The sequence below is a fragment of the Gracilinanus agilis genome, chromosome 1 (genome assembly GCF_016433145.1).
Source record: "Gracilinanus agilis isolate LMUSP501 chromosome 1, AgileGrace, whole genome shotgun sequence".
Lineage (NCBI taxonomy): Eukaryota > Metazoa > Chordata > Mammalia > Didelphimorphia > Didelphidae > Gracilinanus > Gracilinanus agilis.
In genome coordinates, this window is record NC_058130.1 from 325,803,915 (window position 1) to 325,819,549 (window position 15,635).

Below are 15,635 nucleotides of genomic sequence, written 5' to 3' on the forward strand. Positions count from 1 at the left end.
GGGGGGGCGGGGGCCGGAGTAGGGGAGGAGTGGGAGGTCGACTGAGGGCTCCTGCACACTTCCACCTGCAGAAAGGATACTACTGACTGCCAAAGCCATTGCAGTTTGCGGAATGAGATATTGTGAAGGAAAAGAAGTACAAGGAGGGAGTCCTGTGTACCCGGGCCGCTTAGGAGCCAGCAAGAGGGGGACAGAGTTCTTGCTCAGGGGAGATACCTGATGTGAAACCCTAGGGAAATAAACTCTTCTCGATGCCCCAGGTAACTTTCCTAGACCATAATGGACACATAGTTGCCGAGTTGTACCCTTGGAAGGAGTTTCCATTTAGGGGAGTTTTCTCCCTGGATGAAATGACAAGTCCAGGACAGAAATAAAGCTGAGAAACAAGAACGGAAAAGTAATCTGTGTATCTAAAATGTGTTGTTAGAAGAAAATAGAGTGAATGCTACTTTTATAATAACATCAATTATAAAGAAAGCCAGAAAGTTCAAACTAGGTCTTCATTACTGGATACACAGAAAAACTGAAGTCTTCTTCAACCTCCCAGTTGAAGAAGTCACAGAATCTGTAACTTCAATTAAGTCAGAAAAGTCTAGAATCTCAGAAGTTAGCAAGACCTCAGAGGCATCTGTTACAACCAATACCTGAACAAGAATTCTCTCTGCCATCTAAATAAATGCTCATCCATCTACTCTTTGATTCAAATCTTCCTATATTGAGAAATAGTCTATCTCTCAAGGCGGCCCATTCCATTGTTAATAATGGCTAAAAAGACTGAAATAGCCCTGCCACCTGGAAAGAAAAAGAGGACCCCAAAATGTATATTTCCCAGAATATGGCATGCAATTAAACAGGAAGCCTATTAGATTAGTCTTTTGGAGTTATAGTGCTGCCTTGGGCTTTTGTCAAAACTCTGTGAAAAGTTTTGGAAAATAGTACAATTTGGAAAATAGACAATAATTTGTCCCTCATTTCTTTTTTTTTTTTTTTTAAACCTTACCTTTTGTCTTAGAATCTATGTAAATTCCAAAGCAGGAAAATTTAGGGCTAAGCAATTGGGGTTAAGTGAATTGCCATGGGTCACACAGCTAGGAAGTGTCAGGTCAAATTTGAACCCATGATCTCCCATTCTAGGTCTGGGTCGCTATCCACTGAGCCATCTAACTATCCCTTGTCTCTATTTTCTTGAAAGGGAAAATAATGATGTCTACAAACTGTAGGTCAATGAACTTGATTTTCATTCCTTGGAAAATCGTAGGACATATTAAATGTAAGAATCTTTAATAAATATCAGAAAAGAAAGTTATTATCATAATGAGCTAGTATACCTTCATCAAAAATAGGTGCTACCAAACTAAGCATATTTCCTCATTTGACAGAGTAAATTGTTAACATAATAATACTGAGTGCATTTAATACAGATTTTAGAAAAAAAATTGATTAAGTCTCTCCTGGTAGTGTTTTTTTTAAATAAAGTTTTATTATATTTTGCTTTAAAATTAAAATGAGTTAGCTTTAAACTGTACCTAGTCATACTCTGATTAAATCTTTTCTTTAAAAAAAGATATAGCACTTAATCATTACACCTGTCAAGGCGATATTCCTAAATCATAAGTCTGATCATGTCAAGAAGTTCCAGCAGCTTCCAATTGCCTCTAAGTTAAAATTTTAAAAAACTCTACTTTTTGGTATTTGCAACTTTTTACCACCTCCCTTTTCAATATCTTACTTTTCTTCACACATTCTACCTTCTAGCTGAACTGGCCTGTTTGCAGTTGCCCTCACAACTTTCTATCACCCTTTTCTATGAAAGCATTTCTTCTCTTATTTTCACCTTATATAATAGATAACTCCTTTCAAAAATGTTACTTCCCAAGGGGGTCTAACCTGATAATCTCTCCCTCTCAACCATCTTTGTTGGTGTTGCTTCTCCAACTTACTTTCCATTTAATTTGCACATATTGTGTTTTTACTTAACTATGTTCATATATTCTCACTCTGAGAATATCCCACACTGATGGTAAGCTGTGGAATGATTTTTTTTTTTTGGTCTTTGCATCCTTAATACCTACTCAGAATCCAAAAATACTATACATTCTTAATAAGTCTTTGTTGAAAGAATAAATAAGTCAATGAACAAATGAAGCAGTTTTCCTATAGTAGTCTATACTGGAGTTATATTTCTTCATTGCTTCTCTTAGACAAAGAACGATGTCTACAATTATTCATTGTGTTTATTGCTCTTCTAGTTCTTGTTATTTACATCTTCATCCCTTCATATGTTTCCCATGTTTCTCAGAGTTCCTCAAACTGAACATTTCTTATACCACAATAATTTGTTTTCTTTTTTTTTTTCTTTAAAGCACCCAGATAAATAGACACATAATGATGCTGTTGTGGCATATATTGAAACTTTTCTTCCATGGTAGACCTCTTTGAATTAAATTTCCAGTTTTAGGATAAATAAAGCAAAGATTATTTAAAATTTAGTGATTTTTACTGCATAATACCAACTATCCAAACAATTTAAAAGGTAATTAATATCAGTTGATTGACTTGAAATTATTTTTTTTAATTGTTTATTAATGTCCTTTGGTTGCTTATCTATTGGGAAATGACTTTGTTCTAGTCAGTTGTTTCAATTCAGTATGAATCTTATACTGTTGTTGAGCCATTCAGTCATGTCTGACTCTTTGTGACCCTATTGACCCTGGAGTTTTCTTGATAACGATTCTGGGGTGGTTTGCCATTTTCTTTCAGTAAAGATGAACAGGTTAAGTGTCTTGCTCAGTGTCACAGTGCCTGTAAATGTCCTATATTTGTATTTGAACTCCAGTCTTCCTGACTCCAAGCCCAGTGTTCTAGGCACTGGGTCATGTAGCTATCTCCATGTATCTTGTATAGCTGACTTTTATGAGTGATATTTAATGCAAATATTACCCCATCTCACAGTTTCTTTGAATTTGTCCTCAATGATTTTGTTCCTAAAAAACTTTTTGAATCACAACAATTCTTTGATGTCAGTAATGCGAGGATTATTATCCTCATTTTAACAATAAGAAAGCTGAAGTTTTGACAGTTTAAATGACTTGGTCCATAATCACATAACTTGTATGTTTCTAAGACAAAATTCTTGCCCATGTCCCTGAGTTTTAAACGTAGTGCATTACCTGCTATGCTGTGCCACCCTAGGAAGTAAAAGCTTCAAGGCCTAAAATATTGGGCTGAAAAAATAGTAGGAGAAAAATGAATGTGGTTCTATTACAATGTTGAAAAGACTATGTATTTTGTGAGATAGAAATAATAAGACCAAATTCAGGGGCATTCAAGAGAGCCTTCTGTTGCATCTCAGATCCCAAAAGTAAATTAGTTGAAACCCAGGCAAAGAATATATCTTTAAATGTTGAAAAGATCCATTATACATGCAAAGCACTTTGCTTCAAAGGAGAGACATGGAAGCTCTAAAATTCCTTGGTCCTGCCTAGACATTTGTGGTCAAAATAAGGCTATAAATTAGAAAAGCAAAGCATAGTGTTAACAGTCGGAGATGATTGCTTTCTACAAAGAGAGGAGGCAGATGTAGAGGTCAGTAAAACATAATGTGATGGCTACCAAAGGACATCACTGTATTAAAACACCATAAAGTAGCTGATATTAATCATTATGATATGTCATTGGGCAAATATCATGTATCATTTCTACTTTAAAAATTTTAATGATCAAAGAAATAATTTTCAGTTATCTGAGTAACTCACTCTTCTGGAATGACTCATTCCCTGATAATGCTGGAAAAATAAGGTACTATTTATTCCCTATATATGCAGAACTGACAAAAACATGTATGCAATGTTCAATATTATATATTCGTAAATGCATGGTAACAGTGAGTGATAGAGGTGGGATAATAGAAGGAAACACAGAATTTAAAAATAATTTATACCTGAAGGCATACTGCACATTACATTTTGGGTATGTCTGACAAATGGAAAATTCAGAGACTTCAAATCACCTAAGGAAACCACACTCTGAAGACCTGGTGCAGGAATATGCCAAGAGGCTATATATTATCAGAAACTGAAAAGGAAGGAGATAAGTTGGCTACTTGGCAATGAACTTCTTCCAGAGTCCAGGTCCAGTTATCTATCTCCTATACCACCTACTAGCAAAGACACCAACTATTTGAGGTGCTAGGAATTTTTTCTCTTGGCTAGAAATCTGTCTCTTCAGCTCTAATCTATCTTAGCTAAGGAGCCTAAACTATCTTCTTTGCTACCAAGAATTTTGGCCTTGTCCAGCACAGTTTGGGGGAAACACAACACTAGATGGACTTGGAACTGGGAGATCTGGGTTTAAATCTTGCCTCTGATATTTACTAGTTGTGTAATTATATACATGTCATTTACCTCTAATATGGAGATAGTAATACTTGCATTATCTAACTCTAAAGAGTTATTGTGAGGAAAATATTTTATAAAGTTTTAGTTTATATAGCAATTTTTATTGCTATGCAAACATCATTTAAAAGCACAATATGAATTATATTAAATTCACAAGAAGAAAATATATTTGGAATTCTGCTACACTTATCTGTCATGCACTCTCTATTAGCCTAAATTTGACTAAGCCAAAAAGTTATTACTGATGAAATCAATGATTGTTGATTTAAGTATTATTGTGGGCTTAGCACCTATTAAATAATTAATATTTATAGTCACACTCTGTGCTAAGCCAGGAGATTCCAATGTCCTGTGTTTATGACACTATTTCCTTTTTCGGCCAAACAGTCAAAAAACATTTTTAAGTTCCTACTGTGTGCAAGGCACATTGTTAAATGTTTGTGAAAGGATTTTTTAAAAAAATTTCCTTCTTCTATTTTGAGTTAATCAACCAAGAACTAAAAGTACCCCTATTTAACACTTAGTAATTCATTAAGTAAGAGAGTTCACAAGTCACTAGAACAAAAACAGTTTACACCCTCAAAGGCCACAAGCACTGCCTGCCCTTGGGCAGTGCTAGTAAAATTGGGAGACTGTGATTGGTTCCCATGAAGTGGGAGAGACAGGAAGTGAGGTGGAAAAATGTCTATAAAAGGTGAGACATGCATTCATTCCTTCCTTGGCTCTTTGGTGAGGATTCTCTCTCTCAGTTGGTGTTTTGGTGGGGCACTCTCTTCAGCATGAATTTTGGTGAGATTCTTGGAGGTCTTAGCCACTTGTGCACTGAAGGTTCTAGGCAAATTTTTCAGGGTCTCCTGTCTCTTCAGATTTGGGCTTCCTAATTAGGACTTTGGATTCTGGTGTGATTCACTTTCAGATTCGCATTTGTGGTCTGGAGGCACTAGGATTAGAATTTAGGATATTTGTAGGTAAGCACTTTTTTCCTACTTCTTTCCTATATTTCCCACTTTAATATCTCTATCTTGCTGTAAAAAAAAATCTGGTAACAGTTGTTTTGACTTAAGAAGTTAATTATTTTTTATAAACAGTAACCACAGCAATAATTTTTGAATTCTTATATTTGTCAAACCCATTTCAATTATTACATGTTGGAGTAAAAAGAATAGTAGAGAAAATTTCTGCATTCAGGGAGCTCATAATTTAATGGGAGATAAGCAAACAAATCTATACAAATAAATTTTATACAGTATGAATAAGAAGTAAATGAGAGAAGAGGCACTAGAATTAATAGGGATTAGGAAAGGTTTTCTGTAGATGAAATTTAAGTCAAGAATCACTAGTGACCAGCCAATGGTGAACAAGGGAAGGGACCATCTTTGCTGGACCAGGATAAAAGGGAGACGTTCTACTCCTTTACTTTTCACTTCTTGCTGACTGTAACACTTGTAGCACTGGCTCAAGAGTGCCCATTCTCTTGAGAATGAAATAAAAGAGCCTTTGACACTCATGCTGGTTTCAAAATTATTTTTGAGCAGATGATCTCATGCAAGTTACATTTCCTGCCGTATGGACCATTGCTCCTATTTGGATGTGTGAATGGTGAAGTTAAGTGCCCCTCTATCTTTGTTGTATGTCTTTTCTTTGTTAGATCAAAATAAACCTTCTTTTGTTAACTATTCAGGGACATTTAATAGGGTTCTGATGTTAAAACTACTCCTAACAGTCACTAAACTAAAAAGATTTAAAAGTGCTATATTCATATTTAACCTCAGAATTAGGTTTGAGAACTCTTTGGAAATATAGAAGATTGTGTGGCAAAGAGACATCTTTATTTGAAATAAATATATTTATAGCTTGGAGTTTAAAGCCTTATCAGTGAGTTCAACAACACTAGGAAATTGACCCTTCAGAGTTTTTCATGATGTCTGGCACAGTTGTTCAATGAATTTGGAAAATGTAATAGACAACTCGTGTGAAAAAGAAAGGAAGAAGGTTAAGAAGGGCAGTACTGTGTGGAAACTAAGGAAATATAAATTTTGAGCCATCTAAGATTTAAAAGTTGTTCAGATGTAAATGTTCAACAATCTGAGAGAATGTGCTGGGCATAGTCCCTTGGAAATGTGTAGGTTACTTTGGATGAGACTTAGTGAAGGATTTAGAAATGTTAAGAGAGTGGGTAGGGCTAAGTAGAGGATTATGCATTCAATGAGTATTTTAGACTCTGATATTGTGTACATAAGATTCCAGTGCTCATCCCTTTGGAGTGATTTTGGCATGTAGGTGTGGCACAGCTATCCTAGCTGCAAATCAACAGTTGTTTGGGGATTTTTCAGTCTGCATATAAATACACATATATGACTGGGGTTCTTTATTTTTTTCCAATATATTTTTGTTTCTTTAAATATTTTTCAGTTATGTTTAAAATGTTAACATTCATTTAAAAATTATGTTCAAAATTCTCTCCCTCTATCTCTCCTTTCCCCTGTTAAGATTAAAATTCTCTAGAGACTATCTTAATTCATAATTATTTATTAAATAATAAAAAGTGGGCCAGAGAGGAAAAAATCTCTAGCCACATGTGGCTGTTTATTTCCTTAGCAAGTTTCTGCGATTTGAAAATTTTTATTTAATTAATTAATTTAGAATGTTTTTCCATGGTTACATGATTCATGTTCTTTCCGACCCCTCCTCCCACCCACCTCCTGTAGCCAATGAGCAATTCTATTGGGTTTTACATGTGGCATTGATCAAGACCTATTTCCATATTATTAATCCTTAGCAAGTCTTCTCCTGGAGCCTGGCCTAATGCACACCTTCTCACTCTGTATCCTCAGCCCAAAAGCCCCAACTTCTGAGGACTCAAATTCATGCTCTTAATGAAGTCCTTTACCAACCTTTAGAGTAGAGTGGGCATGCCCACCACTATCTTTCCTTTGCCTCACTATCTTAAGTAGTTAGTTTACAGATAAAAAACACTTTGTCTGAATTTTTAATTCAGTCAGAGGATGGGGTAAATTGTAACTCCAGACTTAATATATCAAAACTCTCCCTTTTTAAAATCCAAAGCTAGTCTTGGGTTATCCCAAAAGAAAAAGGTTATAGGTTGGTGTTAAATTTTTACACACTCCTTCCTTGAGAAGGCAAGCAATTTGATATCAATTATATGTGTAGTCATGCTGGCTGAGATTATTTCATGAACATTTCTGGGAAGAAGACGGAAGGAAGGGCTCTGGAGATCTATAAAATGTTTGTTCCCCAAAGCCTGCAGCCAGAGAGATTATGAGAACAGATGAACACTTAGACGCCACATGCAGGATAGCACATCATCAAACTATATCTAGACTACATCATGTCAGATAACTCCACAGAAATATTATTCCTTTCTTCCTTCCCTCTAACTTTTACCAAGGAGGTAAAAGTTCCAGTGAACAGCCTCTCTCAAAATCTAAAGAGAAAGCCTTTTTGCTAACTATAGTCAGGGAAAAAACAAATTACCAGTGATTACATTCACTCATAATTAGCTCTCATCTGTACTTCCCATCCTACCTAGTCCTACCTTGAATATTCTGTTTTCTCCTTTTTTAAGTCTGTGACATCTTTGTGATATGGTGTATAGAGTGCTGGACTTGAAGTCAGGAAGACTCATCTTCCTGACTTCAAATAAGGCATCAAAAATCTAGTGGTTGCATGACCTTGGACAAGTCATTTAACCCTCTTTGCCTCAGTTCATCTGTAAATGAGGTAGAGAAGAAAATGGCAAACCACTCCAGTATCTTTGCCAAGAAAACCGAAAATGAGGTCATGAAGAATCAGACATGACTGAAAGACACACTTGCCTACCAGCCTGTATAATCTAGGTGAAAGTGGATTTAGCCTTAGGGAGCACATGTAGCAAAAGGATAATTCACAACTCTTGGGTGTTAGAAGGGCTTTTCTCCCCTTTATGAAGTACTGGTAAAGTACTCCTTAAGCATGCCAGATTTCGCCTTGTAGAATCTTGACTGCCTTTCCTCAGTGTGTCAAGATTGTCCTAGGCTCCCTGTGCAGACATTGCCACAAGTTGTCCTAAGGATGCTGCTAGAACAGTGATGAGAAGACCCTTCCTAGGTTCTGAAGTTCTCAAGGTCATCTACAAGGTCATCAGGGATGGGGAGCAGGGACTGGAGGTCAGAGACTTCTCCTTCCCCCAAAGTAGTTTCTTCTCAAGGGCTCTCTGCTCGAGGATACCAGATGCAGAATTTCTAGGGCTTCCAAAACTGGCCTAATTCTTGATTGCTTAAAAGTACGTAGCATGACCAAAACCCACAGAGCATGGCCAGAGTTGGCCAATTCAAATATCCCTTCTAAACAGCATTAGTCCATCACATCCAATGGCTGGAGGACATATAGTTTAATGATGGACTGATTCAAAAGAAATGTCTGGGTCCTGTTCATAGCTAGTTCGTATTTCTGATTGATTAATGCAAAATAGATACTCTCACGTGACTCAGGTGGGGTAAGTATGATGGAAGTGACTGATTGATTAAAAGGTAACAGAATTGGGGTAGCTATGTAATATGTAGTTTGTAGAGCTCCATGTACCCAATGGGGCCAGACCGTCTGAACTGAAGAGTATGGGAGAAGCAGTAATGACCAATGAAACTGGAAAAATAGGTTGAGATCAGGTCATTAAAGGGTTTAAAAGTTTTCATTTTATGTTTATCCTAGAGAAAATAGATAAAATAATGGAGAAAGGAGACACATTGCCAAATCTATGCTTAATTTTTTTTTTTTATTTTCACATCACAGAGTAGGATAGACTGGAGTGATAAGAAACTTCAGATAAAGAGAACTGAAGGACCTCAGAAGAGGCTGTTTGCAATAAGCTAGGAGAGATTTGATGAGGGCTTTACCTAAGCAGTAGCTATGTGAATGAAAAGAAAGGGTCAAATTGTTATAATGGGAGAAATAGCAAGATTTGACTACTGATTGGAAATATAAGGTAAGAGTAATGAGTACAGGATAATGCTGAGATTACAAACCTAAAATACTAAAAAGACAGTAAAGTTCATTCAGACAGAAATGGGGAAGTTTGAAGGGGAGGGATTAGTGGGAAAAATAATGAGTTTGGATTTTAGACAGGTTTTAAAAATGTTTCTGTGATATCCAGTTTGAAATGTCCAATAGAAAATTAATGATTTGGGCCTAAAGTGATAGTGTTTTTGATCCATGTGCCTCTTCTAGAAAACATAATATTGATTTGATTACTGTTGTCAGAGCAAGAGTTCAAAAGTGGATTGGGAGGGCTAATGAGGTAAAACTCCTTCCTCTCACCCCCTTTTCACCCCCAAAATTGACCACTTCTGACAATATTTCTAATGTGAATATACATTGGTCTGGCCAGTGGAACTGAGGGATGTATAATAAGCATGGGATCTATTTGGATTAAAAGTAGAAGAGTATTTTGAATTTTATTCTTGGATCTTGTTGGCTGTCTTTTACTTACCTGTTGGCTTACAATCAGAGGAGGCTATAAACACTACTGCAAACAGGGCTCCCACACATTTTTCCTTCCACAAGGGAGAAAATCCTCTGTTTTTCTCAACTTTTTTCCCACCTTGGGTTTAGCAGAGGAACAAAGGTTTAACCCTATCTCTCTTCTTTTTACATTTCAATAAAATTTTTAATAAGATATTTTTTAAACCCTTACTTTCTGTCTTAGAATCAATAAACATAGTTGGTTCTAAGGCAGAAGACTGGTAATGTCTAGTCAATGGGGTGACTTGCCCAAGGTCATAAAGCTAGGAAGTATCCGAGGTCAAATTTGAATCTAGGACTTCTTATCTTTAGACCTGGCTCTCAATCCACTGAAACATATAGCTGTCCGCTAATAATTGTGTTTTTTTTTACATTTTTTCATTTCAATATCTCTCCCTTCTTTTCTCTCCTTCCTTCTCTTCAAGATGTCTGCTATCAGGCATATTTCCATGTTTGCTATGTGAAAGAAGACACATATCACTTGTGCAAGAAAAAAAAAACTCATGAAGGAGATAATCAGTTCCTCCTATGGTGGTGGATAGCTTTTTTTTTTTTTTTTTTGTAATGAGTTTCTTGGAGTTGTCTTAGATACTTGCGTTGCTGATAAAAGTTAAGTATATTATTGCCGTTACTGTGTATAATGTTTTGGTTTTGCTCACTTCACTTGGAGATTGTCTTTTCCACCAATTGTATTCCATTACAATCATATACCACAATTATTCAATTAGTAGACATCCCCTCCGCTTCCAGTTCTTTGCCACCACAAAAAGAGCAGCTATAAATATTTTTGTACAATTAGGTCCTTTTCCCCTATCTTTGATCTCTTCAGGATAAAGACCTAACCATAGTATTGCTGTTTCAAAGGGTAAGCACAGTTTGATGGTCCTTTGGGCATGGTTCTAAATTGCTCCTAGAACGGTTGTATGGGGTCACAGCTCTACTAATAGTAGAAATTAGTGTTCCAATTTTCCTACTTCCCCTCTGACATTTATCATTTTCTTTTTTTTTTGTCATATTAGTTGGCCAATCTGAAAATTGTGAGGTAGTAGTTCAGAATTGTTTTTATTTCACATTTCTCAAATTAATAGTGATTTGGAGCATTTTATCATATGGCAAGATAGTTTTAATTTCATAATCTGAGAATTGCCCATTCATAACCTTTAACCTTTGTCAGTTGGAGAATGCCTTGTATTCTTATGAATTTTACACAGTTTAATACATATTTGAGAAAGGAAGCCTTTGTCAGAGATACTTAAAATTTTTTCATAGTTTTTTGGTTTTGTGCAAAACCTTTTTAATTTAACATATTAAGATTATCTATTTTATATCTCATAATGTTCAATAAGTCTTATTTGGTCATAAATTCTTCCCTTAGCCATAGATGACAGAGTATTTTGTGCTCTCCTGATTTTTTTATGGTATCATCTTTTATTTCTAAATTATGTATCTTTTTTACTTTATCTTAGTATATGGGGTGAGATGTTAGTCTAAGCCCAGTTTCTGCTATTTTGCTTTCCAGTTTTTCTAGCAGTTTTTGTTGAATAATGAGTTCTTCTTCCAAAACCTTGGATCTTTGGGTTTATCAAACACTAGGTTAAAATGGTCATTTACTACTCCATGTTGAGTGCCTAATCTAATAACATGGGTCCATTACCTTATTTCTCAGCCAGTACCAGATTGTTTTGGTGGTTGCTGCTTTATAATAGTTTGAGATTCAGTAGAGCCAGGTCAAACTTATCTCTTTAGTGTTGCTCCCTTGATGTTCTTTCCATTTTCTCTCTTTCACTTTAACAGAAGAGTCATTTCGAATAGTTATTTATGTGTGTGTATGTGTGTATACACATACATGTGTGTACATGTCATATATATGCGAACACATGTGTGAGTATTTACATATATGTTTGAGACATTTTTGTCTCATGTATTTGAGACATGCATATACAAATATATATATATATATACATACACATATGAGACATTTTTTAAGTAGTGTCTGACTTTTTGAGACCCTATTTGGTGTTTTCTTGAGAAAGCTCCTGAGGTGGTTGTCATTTCCTTCCCCAGCTCATTTTAAATATGAGGAAACTGAGGCAACCAAGTTTAAATGAGTTACCTAGGATCATAAAGCTAGTAAGTGAGATCAAATTCGAGCACATGAAGATGAGTCTTCCTGACTCTAGGCTCAGCATTCTGTCCACTGTGCCACCTAATGGTTCCTTCAGCATTGCATACATAATTTTATAATATCTCCACACTTTTCTTCCAGTATAAATCCAAATTCCTGTTGCATGCATCTAATCTACTATTGGGCTAGAATTATCAAAAATGTCTCCATATTTAAGAAACATTTGCTTACTAATGCATTCAAGACAGAATTAATTCCATTAATAGTAATGGAATGGAACTGCCTATGAACAGTGTACAAAACTTTAGCTTTAATATAGCTTTAGCAAATATGACCAATGTGGACAATGTTAAACTTGTAAAATATTGTTGGCTTTAAAATGAACAGAAGTGTGCACAGAATTAGAGATATAAACCTACTCCTTAGCGCAATAGTTAACCTGAGAGCCTCATGTCCCATAGGTATATTTTTCCCTTCTGAGGGCCTGATTCTATGTATTTAAGATGACTTGTATTTTCTAGCCTATTTTCAATTTGTAGTTTGATATGGTAATATTGTAAGCATACATTTTTTTTCCTTCTTTAAAATTATTATTTATTTTTAACTTCTTTTATTTTTAAATTTTATGTTTGTTTCTCTCCCTTCCTTACATCTCTTCCCAACCCACTGAAAGGGTAAACAATATATATGTTTATATATGTGTTATATATGTGAAATCATGCAAAACGTATTTCCATATTAGCATCAAACAATAAAGTGAGAAAATTATATTTCAATTTGCACTCAGAATTCATTCATCAGTACTTTCTCTTGAAATAGATAGCATTTTTTCATCATGAGACCTTTAGAATTGTCTTGGATCACTGTATTGATCAAAGTAGCCAAATCTTTCACATTTGATCATCATTACAACATTGCTGTTAGTGTGTATAATGATCTCCCACTTCTTCTCTCTTCATTTTTTATCAGTTTTTAGAGGTCTTGGGATTTTTTTTTCCCTTAAACCAACCTCATCTTCATTTCTTATAGCACAATATAGTACTCAGTCACAATCATATTCCACAATTTTATCAGTCATTCCACAAATGATGGGTAACCTCTCAATTTCCATTTCTTTGCCACATAAATAGAATTGCTATGAATATTTTGATACATAAAACTTTTTCTTTTCTTTTGTCTCTTTGGAATACAGACCTAGAAGGGCCATTACTGGGTCAAAGAGTATGTACAGTTTTATAGTCCTTTTAGCACAGTTCCAGATTCTTTTCCAGAATGGTTGGACCAGTTCACTATTCCACCTTCTGATTCATTAATTAATTTGTTTTCCCTCATTCCCTCTAGCACTTTTCACTTTTGAAAGATGTTTTTTTAAATTTGCATTTCACTAATCAATTGCAACATAGAGCAATTTTTCATATAAGTGCTTGGGGAATACTGCTTATTTTTTAATAAATTTGACTGTTTCCTTTATACTGGAGAAATGAGGGCTTTATTATAGAAACTTGCTGTAAAATCTTTTGATATTATTTCATTATCTATGGCATCTTTTAACAAATTATAGATTTCTGGATTCTCTTTCAATTAAGTCCAAATTTGCTTTTGTTCATGATTGCCACTCCTGCCATCTTCATTTTGGCTGAAAGCATAATAGATTCTTCTCTAGCCTTTCATTTCTATTCTTTTTGTGTCTTTCTATCCCAAGTGTGTTTCTTGTACACAACATATTTTTGGATTCTGGTTTCTAATCCATTCTGCTATCCACTTCTTTTCTATGATTTAGTTCATCCCATTCATATTTACGATTATGACGACTAACTACATTTTTTTCTATCTGATTTTCTCTGCTTATATCCTTTTCCTCTCTTTTTATCCTGTCACTCCTCAAAAGTCTTCTGACAACTGATTCTTCCAATTCACCCTTCTATTTCACCCTCTACCCTATATTTCTTAGTCCCTACTCATTCTGTTTCCCTATTGGGTAAGAAAGATTTCTATACCCAAATAAATGTGCACATATATTTTGACCTCTTAGAGCCAATTTTAATTAGAGTGAGGTTCAAGCCTTACTAGTCAACCCTCTAGCTTCCACTCCACCATAAAAGCTCTTCCTTTCATGTCTTTTTTTTTATATGAGAAAAATTTCTCCATTCTAATTCTCCTTTCATTTTCCTCCCAGTGCATTTCTTTTTCTCACATCTACATTCTTTTTCAGAAGATAATCCAAAATCTTCTAATCATACCCATTCCCTCTATGGATATAGACCCCTTCTAATTGTTCTAATGATGATAAAGTACTTAGGAGTTACATGGAACCCCTTCCTATATAGGAATGTAAACAGTTTAATTCTACTAAGTCTTATTATTACTCTTTCATGTTTACCTTATTATGCTCCTCTTGAGTCTTTTGGTTAAATGTCAAAATTTCTAGTCAGCTCTGATCTTTTCTTTAGGAATACTTAGAAGTCTTTGATTCCATTTAATATACATTTTTCCTCCAGATATTTATATTCAATTTTGTTAAATAGGTGATTCTTGGTTCCTAGCTCCTTTGTCCTTTGGAATATCATTTTTCAAGTCCTTTGCTCCAAGTCCTTCCTCACAAGGAAGCTGCTAAATCTTCTGTGACCTTGACTGTGGCTCCACAGTATTTGAATTTTTTTCTTTCTGAAGGCTTACAATATTTTCTTCTTGACCTAGGAGCTCTGGAATTTGTCTATAATATTCCTGAGGATTTTCATTTGGACATTATTTTCAAGAGGTGATTGGCAAATTCTTTCAATTATGAAAAGGAATTTCTTTATCTTAACTTAATCAAGTACTTTGGAGTGTCTCACCCTTTTAACTCAATCAGTCAGGAATTTGTAATCCTTTTGATAAGAGTTTACATCCTCAAAGGATGGGAGGTGGATCCCACAGACACTGCCCCCTGGACAGTGCTAGGCAATTTGGGAGGCTGTGATTGGTTCCCGTAAAGTGGGAGAGAGACAGGAAGTGACATGGAAAAGGACTATAAAAGGCGAGACTGAGAAGAGAAGAGTCATTTCATTCATTCCTTGGCTCTTTCACAAGGAGACTTTCCTGGGTAAGGAGAATTCTGCATGATTCTGCACTGGAGGCTTTATGGGTGGATGACTGGAACTGAAGGAAGAGGCTTACACTGGTGAAACCCATATTGAAGAGGTAATCAGACTTCCACATGGAAATTGAGACCTGAGAGAGCTTTTGTGGAAGTTGAGCTGAATTTCTTCAGATCAGCAATTATAGGGTATTTAGCTAGGAAATATTTTCAACTTCCCTCTTACATTTCTCTCTTTTACTGTATTTAAATTATATTAAATTATGAAGAGCTACTAGCAGATTTTTTTTGACTTACAAAGTTAATTATTTTTATAAATGGCAACCACACTCTCACTTCTATAACTCTCATATTGAGTCAAACCTAATTTTAATTCTTACAAGTCTAAGATATTAAGGAAATTTTCTTTTATAATTTCTTGAAAGATGATATCTAGGCTCCTTTTTGATCATTGTTTTCCAGTAGTCTAATAATTCTTAAATTATCTTTTCCTTGCCCTGTTTTCTAGGTCACTTGTGTT